Below are 12,357 nucleotides of genomic sequence, written 5' to 3' on the forward strand. Positions count from 1 at the left end.
AGAATCACGCGTCTTCATTTCAATATTTACCTTATATTTTGAAGTTCTAGGTTTTGTTGAAGATACCCCACTTATTTCGGTTTGTTTTTTAATCTTGGGTAATTTTAACATTTGAGCGGCTTCTTCAGATAAAATAGTGCTTTGAGAATTACTATCAATCAAGGCTCTTAACGTTTCATATTCTCCATTTATTTTTATACCCTTGCAAAAAGGGTATATTAATTTTGGTCAGAAGTGTGCAACGCATAGAAGGAAGCATCTCCGACCATAAAAAGTATATATATTCTTGATCAGCATGACGAGACGAGTTCATATAGCCATGTCCGTCCGCCGGCCGTCCGTCCGTCCGTCCGTCTGTCCGTCTGTCCGTCCGTCTGGATCAACGCAAACTCCTCCTAGACCGTTAGAGCTACAGAGTTGAAATTTTGCATGTAGGCTTGTATATACTGCAGGCGTTGTATATCTCGGATTCAGCCGGATCGGATCACTATATCATATAGCTCCCATACAAATGACAAAGTCACGAACAGTGACTTTGCTTAATAACTTCGTTATTTTCTGAGCTATTCTCGTGAAATTTAATATTGGTGAGTTAATTACACATATAAACGACTATGCCAAATTTGATCAAGATCGGGTGACTATATCATATAGCTCTCATAGGAACGATCGGTCGAAAACAGTGACTTTTGTCAATAACTTCGTTACTTTTAACGCGATTGCTCTCAAATATTTGTTAGTTTAATATATCTGTTAATGACTGTGACGAATTTGATAAAGATCGGGTAACTATATCATATAGCTCCCATAGGAACGATCGGTGGAAAACAGTGACTTTGATCAATATCGTCGTTATTTGCTATGCTAAGATTGTAGGCCGTTCTTTCGGAAACAGCTTTTTTAGATAAAACGTTTTTCCACTTTGATGGCTATAGGTAAGGAAAAAGTTACCAAAAAGTTGCAAGGGTATACAAACTTTGACGCGGTCGAAGTTAGCCCCGGCCCTCTGGTTTTAACTTGAATTAGGGCTGTGGCCAACAATTTTTCTTGTGCCGTAACACAAGTATTTACCTTTGCCTGTTTTTCCCCAAAATGAAGAAGGGTATGGTGTCCCTTGCTGCACAATGAGCAGATTTCATTAGTGCATCTCTTGTTGCTTGAATGCTTCAAGCATCGTGTACACAATTGCACTTTTTTGGCTACTTCCACCCTTTCTTTAGGTGTTAGCGCTTTAAACTTATAGCATATAAGTGCGCTATGCCAAGACCTTTGCAGATCGACAACTATCTTTAAACCCGCACCGACGTTTTTGTAACGGTTTTTTATCATCCTCCTCATGGCACTTAGCGAGCATATCTTTGCTCTAAGTATTCCATGACATCAGACAGAACTGTATCTGCTGGTTTTCTGATCTGCTCATATAATTGTAGAGTAGTCAAATTCCAATATGTGTTGAGCGTATTCGTCAACTCATCGGACAATTTGCTTTAATTTTAATTAAGTTATTGACTCATTAATTATGTCAATCACTCCTTTTAAACTCTTTGCGGATTCATTGTTGATCATCGGTAAATCAACGATCCGATTTAACTGTTCGGAAAATACCCTCCGATTATTTTCATACCGCTTGGTTAACAGTTCCCAAGCGGCACTATAGTTGTCAGCTGAACCTGACAACAGATGAGCTACCATGCTCCTTGCTTCCCCTTTTAACGCGGATTTTAAATAATTAAACTTGAGGGCAAGACTTAAATCTTCTCTTTTTTCAATTAATTCTGTAAATAACTCCACAAACAGGTCCCATTCTCTAGCCTCTCCAGCAAATGTGGGTACCTGAATCTTTGGCAACACCGGTAGTTCGCCTCTCACGATTGATTTTCATTTCTAGCATTGACAATGAATTTCGAACATCAAATTGTAAATCATCCGTAATATTCTTAAATTTTGCATCATATGTTAATACTTGACATGCCTGTACTTTTTCCCATAAATAGTTAATTTTATTAATATATAATATCCATGTCCCATTGCCTGTTGACTTCAACTCTACTACCTCCAAACATTCCTGGAGCTGTCGGACTCTATCCATAAATATCTCCTGGTTAACCTTAGGGTTTTCATTACTGGAGGTCGCATTCCCGCGCGACTCTCCTATGCTATCATCAACTATCTCTGACATGTTCGCCTCCGCTTCAACGCACACCGACTTACTAGTGCGTGGTTTTTCTGCCTCTCCTATGGCTATAATTTTGGCAACTATCGTTAATGCTTCTTCATGTATTTTATTTCTGAAATAATCATGATCTAAATTCGGAGCAGTATGGATCAATTTTTTGTTATTAGGTATTCATTCATTCCTTATCTGTTTTACTTCCTCTACAACTTTGCTAGTTATGTTTGTAGGATCTAGTGTTTCTAACTGCCTTAACCTGGTATGTAACTCTGCCTGCTTGGCCAACACTTTTGCAGCCTTATTAGTGAACATTTTAACTTATGCGTATATTTGGATTATATAATGATAATAATAAAATATGAAGTACTTATGACTATTTTAATTTATATCTTATCTGATGATCCTGTTCGCTGCTGCTTGTCCGCCAATGGGTAGAGTTCGCCGTTTTATACCCTTGCAAAAAGGGTATATTAATTTTGGTCAGAAGTGTGCAACGCATAGAAGGAAGCATTTCCGACCATATAAAGTATATATATTCTTGATCAGCATGACGAGACGAGTTTATATAGCCATGTCCGTCCGTCCGTCCGTCCGTCCGTCCGTCTGTCCGTCTGTCCGTCCGTCTGGATCAACGCAAACTCCTCCTAGACCGTTGGAGCTACAGAGCTGAAATTTTGCATGTAGGCTTGTATATACTGCAGGCGTTGTATATCTCGGATTCAGCCGGATCGGATCACTATATCATATAGCTCCCATACAAAAGGCAAAGTCACGAACTGTGACTTTTCTTAATAACTTCGTTATTTTCTGAGCTATTGTCATGAAATTTAATATTGGTGAGTTAATTACACATATAAACGACTATGCCAAATTTGATCAAGATCGGGTGACTATATCATATAGCTCTCATAGGAACGATCGGTCGAAAACAGTGACTTTTGTCAATAACTTCGTTACTTTTAACGCGATTGCTCTCAAATATTTGTTAGTTTAATATATCTGTTAATGACTGTGACGAATTTGATAAAGATCGGGTAACTATATATATAGCTCCCATAGGAACGATCGGTGGAAAACAGTGACTTTGATCAATATCGTCTTATTTGCTATGCTAAGATTGTAGGCCGTTCTTTCGGAAACAGCTTTTTTAGATAAAACTTTTTCCACTTTGATGGCTATAGGTAAGGAAAAGTACCAAAAAAGTTGCAAGGGTATACAAACTTTGACGCGGTCGAAGTTAGCCCCGGCCCTCTGGTTTATTTTTTATTGTTTCGTCGCTCAGCTGCAGATGTCCAGGGCCTATGGGCTCAGGCGGTACCGGTGCCGGATATCGCACCAGAATTTCTTATACTGCCACTGCAAGTTCTTCAGTTTCTTCTTTGCAGCTATGTATCTTGTTGTTCTGCTGCTGTTGTCCAGGGCCTATGGGCTCAGGCGGTACCGGTGCCGGTCATCGCACCAGACTTCCTTCTATTGGCAATGTATGTTTTTCAGCGGCCTCTCTTTTGCAACTTTCTTGTTGCTCTGCTGCTGTTGGTAGTTGCCGACTTGCAACTACGAATTAGCCACACACCAACTTTAAATCGTCCGTTTTTTTTTTTTTACCGCCGCCGAAATTATTGCAGTTGCTCGACTAGCCAAACTGCCTTTATATACTCGGTCGCACGCACTTTTTATTTATTAAGCAATATTTTGCTTTTATATTATACTCTGTCTCTTACCACTGGTGGGGGAAAACAAGAGTTTTTTATTTTGCTACCTTTATCCGATCTTATCATAAGAATTCAGACCTTAAGGAGCTGATTCATCCTCTGAGTCTCTTACCACTGGTGGGGGAAAACTCAGAGTTCATTTTTATCGAAGGACCAAAATGAAGAGGAGTTCAGCACCGCAAAAACTTAAAGCCCAACTTCATCACTTGAATTCAAAATATGAACTGATTTTATTAAAAAACGTCTTGTGTATATCAAAGAATTCTTAGACTCTAAGAGGCGACAATTGTTCTTAAAAATGCTTACTCTAATGTTTATATTAATGCTTGTTTATATCATGCACAGCGTTGGCGACTTGATATTGCGCCGTTCTTCAAATCTTCAGTGCTTTCCCACAGAGTGTGGATGCATGTTTTGTTTATTTCTTTGTTCAATCTGATTTGGTGAAGCCATTTCAGATGAACGCGATGTTTATTCTTAAACAGTGGAAGCAGACAGCGGACACGAAGTTGATGATAACCAGTGTTCACTGTGGAAGCAGACAGACAGAGAGAGCAGACAGCAGACACAAAGTTGATGATAACCAGTGTTTACTGTGGAAGCAGACAGCGGACACGAAGATGATGATAACCAGTGTTCACTGTGGAAGCAGACAGACGGAGAGAGCAGACAGCGGGCACGAAGTTGATGATAACCAGTGTTCACTGTGGAAGCGGAAAACCAAAAAAGAGCGGACAACACAAACCGTTACAAGAAGCAGACAAAGAGAGCGGACAACACAAACCGTTACAAGAAGCAGACGACGACGACAAATCCCAACGAGAAGGCAGCAGACACGAAGTTGAGATAATTGGTGTGGAAGCAGACAAAGAGAGCGGACAACACAAACCGTTACAAGAAGCAGACGACAACGACAAATCCAAACGAGAAGCCAGCAGACACGAAGTTGATTTGGTGTGGAAGCAGACAAAGAGAGACCAAGAGAACGAGTGGAAAACAGCCGAGTGAGTAGCGACAGCAGAGCGAGTGGCAACAGAGAGCGAACTGAACATCTGAGTGAGTTGCTACATATTGAGTGGTTCCATAGAGCAGGACGACTATAGTTGCTTTGCTTGCACGACGAAACCAGACCGGTGGCAGAGGTAATGACGAAATTGATGCGAGCTGCAGAGAGCACATTTCTAAGAATCGTCTGAATTTAACCATAACCTACCACAATTTGACCTACATTAACATAGTGTGTAAATTTTGCTAAGTCGTAACAAATTTGATTGATTGATACTAACTATACATTAATATAGCAAACTTGTTAAGCATTACCTGTAATTGTGTGAAATGGATCGAGGTGAGATTCTAACTTTGCGTATTGAAGAGTTGCGCATTAAATTGAGAGAGTTAGGGCTAGAGACGACAGGCCTTAAAGCTGAGCTGCAATCGCGTCTACTCGCCCATTACGATCTAATAGAAACTGATTTCGCCTCGGCTAGAACAATTCGAGAAGTCCCGAACACAGATGGGCAAAGGTCATGGTTCGCACTAAAAGATGTGGAGGGAAGCGTTTCCGAGTTTTGCGGTTTAGGTTCGATTGATGTTGTACAATGGACTAGGGAGCTAGAAGAATGCGCTTTAACCGTACAGTGGAGTCAGTTACAGCTTTTTGTGTATGCAAAACAATTGTTAAAGGGAGCTGCATTATCGTTTATACGTAGTAAGAGAGATATTTGTAGTTGGGAGTCCCTGAAAGTAGCTTTGAAAAACGAATTCAGAGTAAACGTTTCATCAGCCGAAGTTCATAGAAGACTAAGTAATCGACAGTTGAAGAGAGGTGAGAATTTGTATGAGTTTTTGTATTCGTTAATGGAAATCGCAAAGCCGATCGATTTGGATGACGAAAGTTTAATCGAGTATTTCGTAGAAAGTATACCAGACATGAGAGCAAATAAGGCATTATTGTATCAAGCCAGAACAGTGGATGCGTTGAAAGTTCAAATAGAGACGTACTTAAAATCCTATGATCCTAGGAAGTCCTCAAAGAAAACAACATTGGAGTTATCTTTTCACAAGCAAGGTAGAGATAATAGAGAGAAGAGTTCGATAACAAAGTGTGATCGCAAATGTTTTAAGTGTGGTGATCCTTCACACATGATGAGAGACTGTAACAAGAAAACGTTTACTTGTTTTAAATGTGGCAAAACAGGCCATCGCTCATTTGAATGTATGTGGGATTCAGCTTTTTCCCAGACGAGCCTCTCAAGCTGTGGAGATTCAACCTTCACCAAGTCGAAGAGATTTAATTCGCACACACTGGGTTTTATTTTCATCAGCTTTATTGTACTTTATTATTATTAGTTAATAAGCTTAGTAGTAAAATTATTAATTACTTCACAATGTTTCTCTTTATTTTGATTTCACTGCTTACACTTCGAGACGCAACTTTACCGGATCGCTCTATTCGACTCACTCTCTTCGGACTGACTGACCACTCCTCACCATTGTATATCGTGTTTAATAGATATTACATCGATACCCGTTCTCACTCGAAATCACCTCTACCATACCGCGATCCTACCGAATGATGGACACCATTTTTTCATATACTCTGCCACGGTGGTAGTACATTTCGGACCTTCTCCATCTCCTACTTTCTCAACCGCATAGCGACCATGCCTCATTTTCCGAACAACCCGATAAGGTCCCAAATATTTCCTTTTAAGCTTAAGGCTAGAACCAAACTGCGTCCGCTTGACAGCCACCAGCTCGTCAACCTTATATTCACCTGCAGATTTTCGACCTTTATTAAACGATTTCAAGTTTTTCTCTCTCATTTTGTTCACTTTCTTTTACTTACAATACATTCTCTACACGACCTCACTACTATCTCTACTTTGCTCGGCAAACTTGGGATAAAATACTCTTTTTCCACCAGATCAATAGTCTTCTTAACTTCAAAGTGCCCTTGCCGATGAACACCCGATATTACCTCTCGTTCTAGGCTAGCAGGTATTACAATAAGTTCCTTAACGGGATCTTTACATAATACTCCGTACTGCATATAATAATCGGCAAGCTTTCCTTTCTCTAACACTTTCAGAATCGTGCTGATCCATTCATCTTTTCTCTGTGCAAATTGTATTTTACTCTTCAAAGAATCTCCTGACAGTAAGCAATGTACTTTACTTAATGCGTCGACTTTTTTCACCTTTTCATCTATTAGGATTTTCTCGCGTACTGAAGGTACATTTTGTGCATTACTATAACGAGCAATAACTTGATTTTCCTCCGCTGCAAGATCATTCCTGTGAAACACTAATCCCTTTTTTCCCATAGTAGCATTTACGAAGTCAAATACGTCATTTCCGATTACGCCATCGTGTAACGTATCTCTATCTCTCACAACATGGAAACACATCTTAATAGGAACTCCATCTAAAGCCGTATCTAACTCAAAAGATCCTTTGGTATAGATTTTCTTATTTCCTATTCCAAATAACTCTTTGACGTCTGAACTCAAGGGAACTGGGTAAATTCGTTTGTATGCACTTTCTCTGATAGTGGAGACATCACTACCTGTATCGAAAAATGCTGATATAACCTTATTACCAACTTGAATATTTTTGAAAACACGATTACCCAACTTCTGAGTAAGTTGCTGGGCATTTTTACTATTCGCCTTAAACTCTGCTCCCTGCATGCTACACTGATTCGCCTTATGACCAGGTTGGTTACATTTAAAACACTTAATATCGCTCTCCTTGCAATTTTTGCTATGTGATTTCTTCCTCCGCACTTGTAGCATCTTGGCTCATTTATAGCAATATCCTGTTGCTTCTTCTCGAATTTTGATGATCTAGACCATTTTGACTCTTTCTCAGTAGATATTTTCTCGTACATTTTCATGTTTTCTCGTAATTCTCTAAAATTCCTGGCTTGATAGAACACAGTCTTGTTTTGCTTCGAATCTGGTATACCCTCTATTATATATTCTATAACACTTTCTTCGTCTAATGTGCTCTTTTTCGCCAAACTTTTCATTTCATAAAAATATTCGATTAAACTTTCACTCTGTTTTTTCTTTCTATTCTCGAGTAGCTTATGTACTTGTTTTGCGGACAACTTCTCCGAAAATTCTCTCTCTAAAGCTGACTTTAGAGATCAATCGGTAAGACCGTCTTCGCTACTGACAAACAATTTCGCAGCCCCTTTTAACAATTGTCTACTATAAATGAATTTCTGAAAATCGTTCGATTTGACTGTCTCTGCACAGTTCTCAAAATCTGCAAGCCAATTGTCGACATCTTGCTGCTGGCTGCCATCGAATACAGTTAACGAATCTTGAATATCTCTTAGTGTAAACGCCATTATACTCTGTACCTCTTGTTGATCGTTTACTATTTGTAAGCTACGCTCTAGTGAGTCCTCGTAGAAGGATGCTTCCTTAACTCCTGACTCGAAAAAAGATATTAGTCTTACTTGTAACTCTGCCTTGTTTCCCTTAATACTCAAGTTATTTTCTTTCAACTTTTCTTTAAGCTCAGATACCGTGAGTTGCAAGATTTCGTCGTGTGGCATAATTTGAATTCAAACAAATTATATAACAAATTTTGAATATGTATCTTAAGCTAACGTTAGTGGGTTAAGTTAATTGATATCAATCTACAATGTTATACAATTGCTTTACACTTTGGTTATGGCCCTTTCTTGCTCAGTTAATACTTGCTCTTGTATCTCGACTCTGTTGCCGTCCCTCTCGTAAGCCAAAATCGCTGCGTACGCCTCTGTACTCGATCATCGCGTCACACACACATTTGGGTTGATGCCGCCGCACATAGGTAGATTTTGCAAAATTAGGCGGCCAAAAACATTTTTGCAATAGAATACACTTTAAATGGAAAAAATATTTAAATATTATTGTTTCCTATTAAAATACATTAATTTCCTATTAAAATACATTAATTTCCTATTAAAATACATTAATTTAATTTTTTTTAACTTAATACTAAAATGGCAAGGTTTTCTATTGAATATGGGCTAACTTTAAATGAAACATTACAAAAGTTGTCTTTATCTATTAGAATATATTATTATTTTTAAGTTCAGAGTTACATAAAATATTATTTAATCATTATGAATATGTTTATTCTGCTTACGAGTCAAAATCGTGATGCTCAGCACTATCATTTGGCTCAGCAGGAATGAGCATATTTATGGTTTCCCTTAAAAATGGTTCATGTGATTTTTTTTTGTTGATTTCATACAGCTTATGAGTGGGTCGGAAGTTAATAACAACCTTTGATAAATGTCGCGATTGCATTCTTCCCTTGAAAACTTTCTTGCAAAGTTGAGACGGTATGACCGGAAGTGTTTGTTGCGCGCTTCTGCTGCTTCTTCGGATAGTTGTCCAATTGGCAACAATGCATTTTCAATTATGCTAGCTCCATGTAGAAGAATTTTATGCATAGTGGGGTCATAGGATGCCAACCATATAACTTTATATATAGATTTGCAGTTTCTAAGGCATATGCATCACTTCTCTCACACCAGAGGCACTAGATAAACCTACGCAATTAGAAGACGCACCTATACCAAAAGCGAAATGTCGAAATAAAAATTATACAAAAAATATTATACAAAACAAAAAATAATAAACAAACACAAATGACGAAAACGAATGCAAAAAACTAGCAGCAGCTACCATTTTCATGTTTATTACCTTAAAACATTGACAAACACATTGATACCACTCACAATGAGGGGAGCCGGGGGTAACACAACTAAAACATTAAGTAAACATGAAAAGGACGTTCACAAAATACACAAAAAAGGTTAGGTTATTCAAAAATACACAAAAAATATTTAATTGGTCAATTTAATCTTCAAATAAGAATAAATTAAAGTAAATACCTTCAACTTCAAAATTCATTATAAATAATATTTTTCTGGAGTACTCTGTCACACGTTCTATCCCTTTGAAAAGCGTTTTTGTTGTGGCGAAAAGCAAGCAAAGCGTAGTCCGGCTTCAAACATGAACACGTGTTCATGTGTTCAATGGAATTTTGCGCAAGTCCCGTTAGATTTCTAGAAAAATCCGGTTTGCCATCAAGGTTGTTATACAATTTGTGTACATTTTGGTAAAATATTGTGTGATTGATATTTTGATTTTTAGGCTATGGCCACAACCACTGTGCACCGGGTCTCGAATTTTTTTTTTTTTTATCGGCGCGCAAAAACTTTGAATAAGTATATTTCGTGAATAGGTGACTATAGGTGGCCAACTATAACTTCATATAATTATTGAAACTGTGTATAAATTATTAAATGAAGAAATATTACAGGGACGGACAGGGAAAGTAGTTATAAGCCCCTTTGAAAGTTTTATTTTTAGAAAAATCTGTTTCAAAAAATGTGGTCTTTTATAACAATGCTAATGTATGCAAAACATTCTAAAATTGGTGAGTACTACATAACACATAAAGATACATATCTGGACTATTGATATCCATCACAATTACTTTGATAGTAGCTTTGCAAAAATAAATATTGACTTTGGAAAATGTATCACTGAAAACGGCGAGAATTAAATATGAACACTGTGAATGATAATCGAAGTTTGACTACCTGTAATTCGGCGCGGGCGCTATTTTGAAAGGTGGGAATGATGAGGTTAGTTTCCCGGAAGTATCTCCTAACAATGTGCATCAATAGTTTGTTCTTAAAATGATTTTTTTTTTTTGACTTTTGGCCGCCTAATTTTGCAAAATCTACCTATGTGCATCGTTTGTAACACCATTAGGCCAGTATGAATTTCTTAGGATGCCAATGGGATTAAAAAATGCACCGCATGTGTTTCAACGGTTTATAAACAGCATTTTTGATGACATGATTAGGGAAAACATAATTTTATATATGGATGATATAATGATTGCCAGCAAAAATATTGAGGAACATTTAGAAACGTTAAAAGAAGTATTCAAGAGATTAGTGCAGAACAAATTAGAGCTTAGAATGGACAAATGCGAGTTTATGCAAGCTAGTGTAAAATATTTAGGATATTTAATCACAGAAGAGGGAATACAGGCGGACGAAAAGAGTTTAGAAGCAATAAAAAATTATCCAGACAAGACGTAAGCAGTTCACAGCTTTTTATGCTTGTGTTCCTATTTTAGGAGATTCATTAAAGAAACACTAGCAATAATATTTGCGTTACGCAGATTTAGAATTTATGACCAAGGAAAACGTTTTAGAATACTAACGGATTGTAATTCGTTGACTTTGACTTTAAATAAAGTAGAGCTTAATCCAAGAATTGCTAGATGGGCGTTAGAATTACAGGAATACTGTACGAGCTAGTGCATAGATCTGGCAAACAAATGCAACATGTAGATGTGTTGAGTAGGGGCACAAACATTATGATCACAGAAGCTAATAGTTTTGAAACAAATTTAGTTATTTGCCAATCAAAAGATGAAAAGATTCAGAGTATAAAAAAATATTTAGAAGAAAGGTAACACAAACTGTACGAAATGCGGAATGGTATATTATATAGGAAAACAAATGATAGAAGGGTTGTATTTTATGTACCGGAAGATATGGAAGAGCATGTATTATATAAATATCATGACGAATTAGGGCATATTGGCAGGGACAAAATGATAGAAGCAATAGGAAGAGGATACTGGTTTCCAAATATAAATGAGAAGACAATAAAACATATAAGAAATTGTTTGAAATGTATAGCGTATTCACCGAAAACATGAAAAGGAGATGGTCTTTTGTATAGTATACCGAAAGGAAATAAGCCCGTTGATACAGTTCACATTGATCATTATGGACCGGTAGATTCAGGAAGATCAAAGAAGCATATTTTAGTTGTTGTAGATGCGTTTACAAAATTTTTTAGATTATACACCACGAAAACTACAAACACTAAAGAGGTCACTAAAGCATTAGGAGATTATTTTAGATCATATAGTAGACCGAAATGTATAATATCGGATCGAGGCAGTTGTTTTACATCTGGAGAATTTGAAAATTTCATGAAAGACGCGAATATAAAACATATAAAAAAATAGCTACGGGATCGCCACAAGCAAATGGACAAGTGGAAAGGATTAATAGAAGTCTAGGACCTATGATTGCAAAACTCCCTGAACCTGAGAATGGTTTGTATTGGGATGTGGTCATTGAAAAAGTCGAATTTTCGTTAAACAATACACAACATCGTAGCATCAAAAAATTGCCTGCTGAGATGCTTTTTGGTTTAGTACAAAAAGGAGAGGTTAGTGATGATTTGAAAGAAAAGTTAGACGAAGTGACAAAATTAGACGAAGTCAGTGACAGAAATATAGAAAATACTAGAAAACAGGCAGAATTAAATGAACGGTTAGCTCAGGCCGATAATGAAAAATACTATAACAATAAAAAGAAAGTTACACCGGAATATAAAGAGGGTGATTATATAATGGTTAAAAATTT

Source organism: Drosophila willistoni, unplaced genomic scaffold (genome assembly GCF_018902025.1).
Source record: "Drosophila willistoni isolate 14030-0811.24 unplaced genomic scaffold, UCI_dwil_1.1 Seg608, whole genome shotgun sequence".
NCBI classification, from domain to species: domain Eukaryota; kingdom Metazoa; phylum Arthropoda; class Insecta; order Diptera; family Drosophilidae; genus Drosophila; species Drosophila willistoni.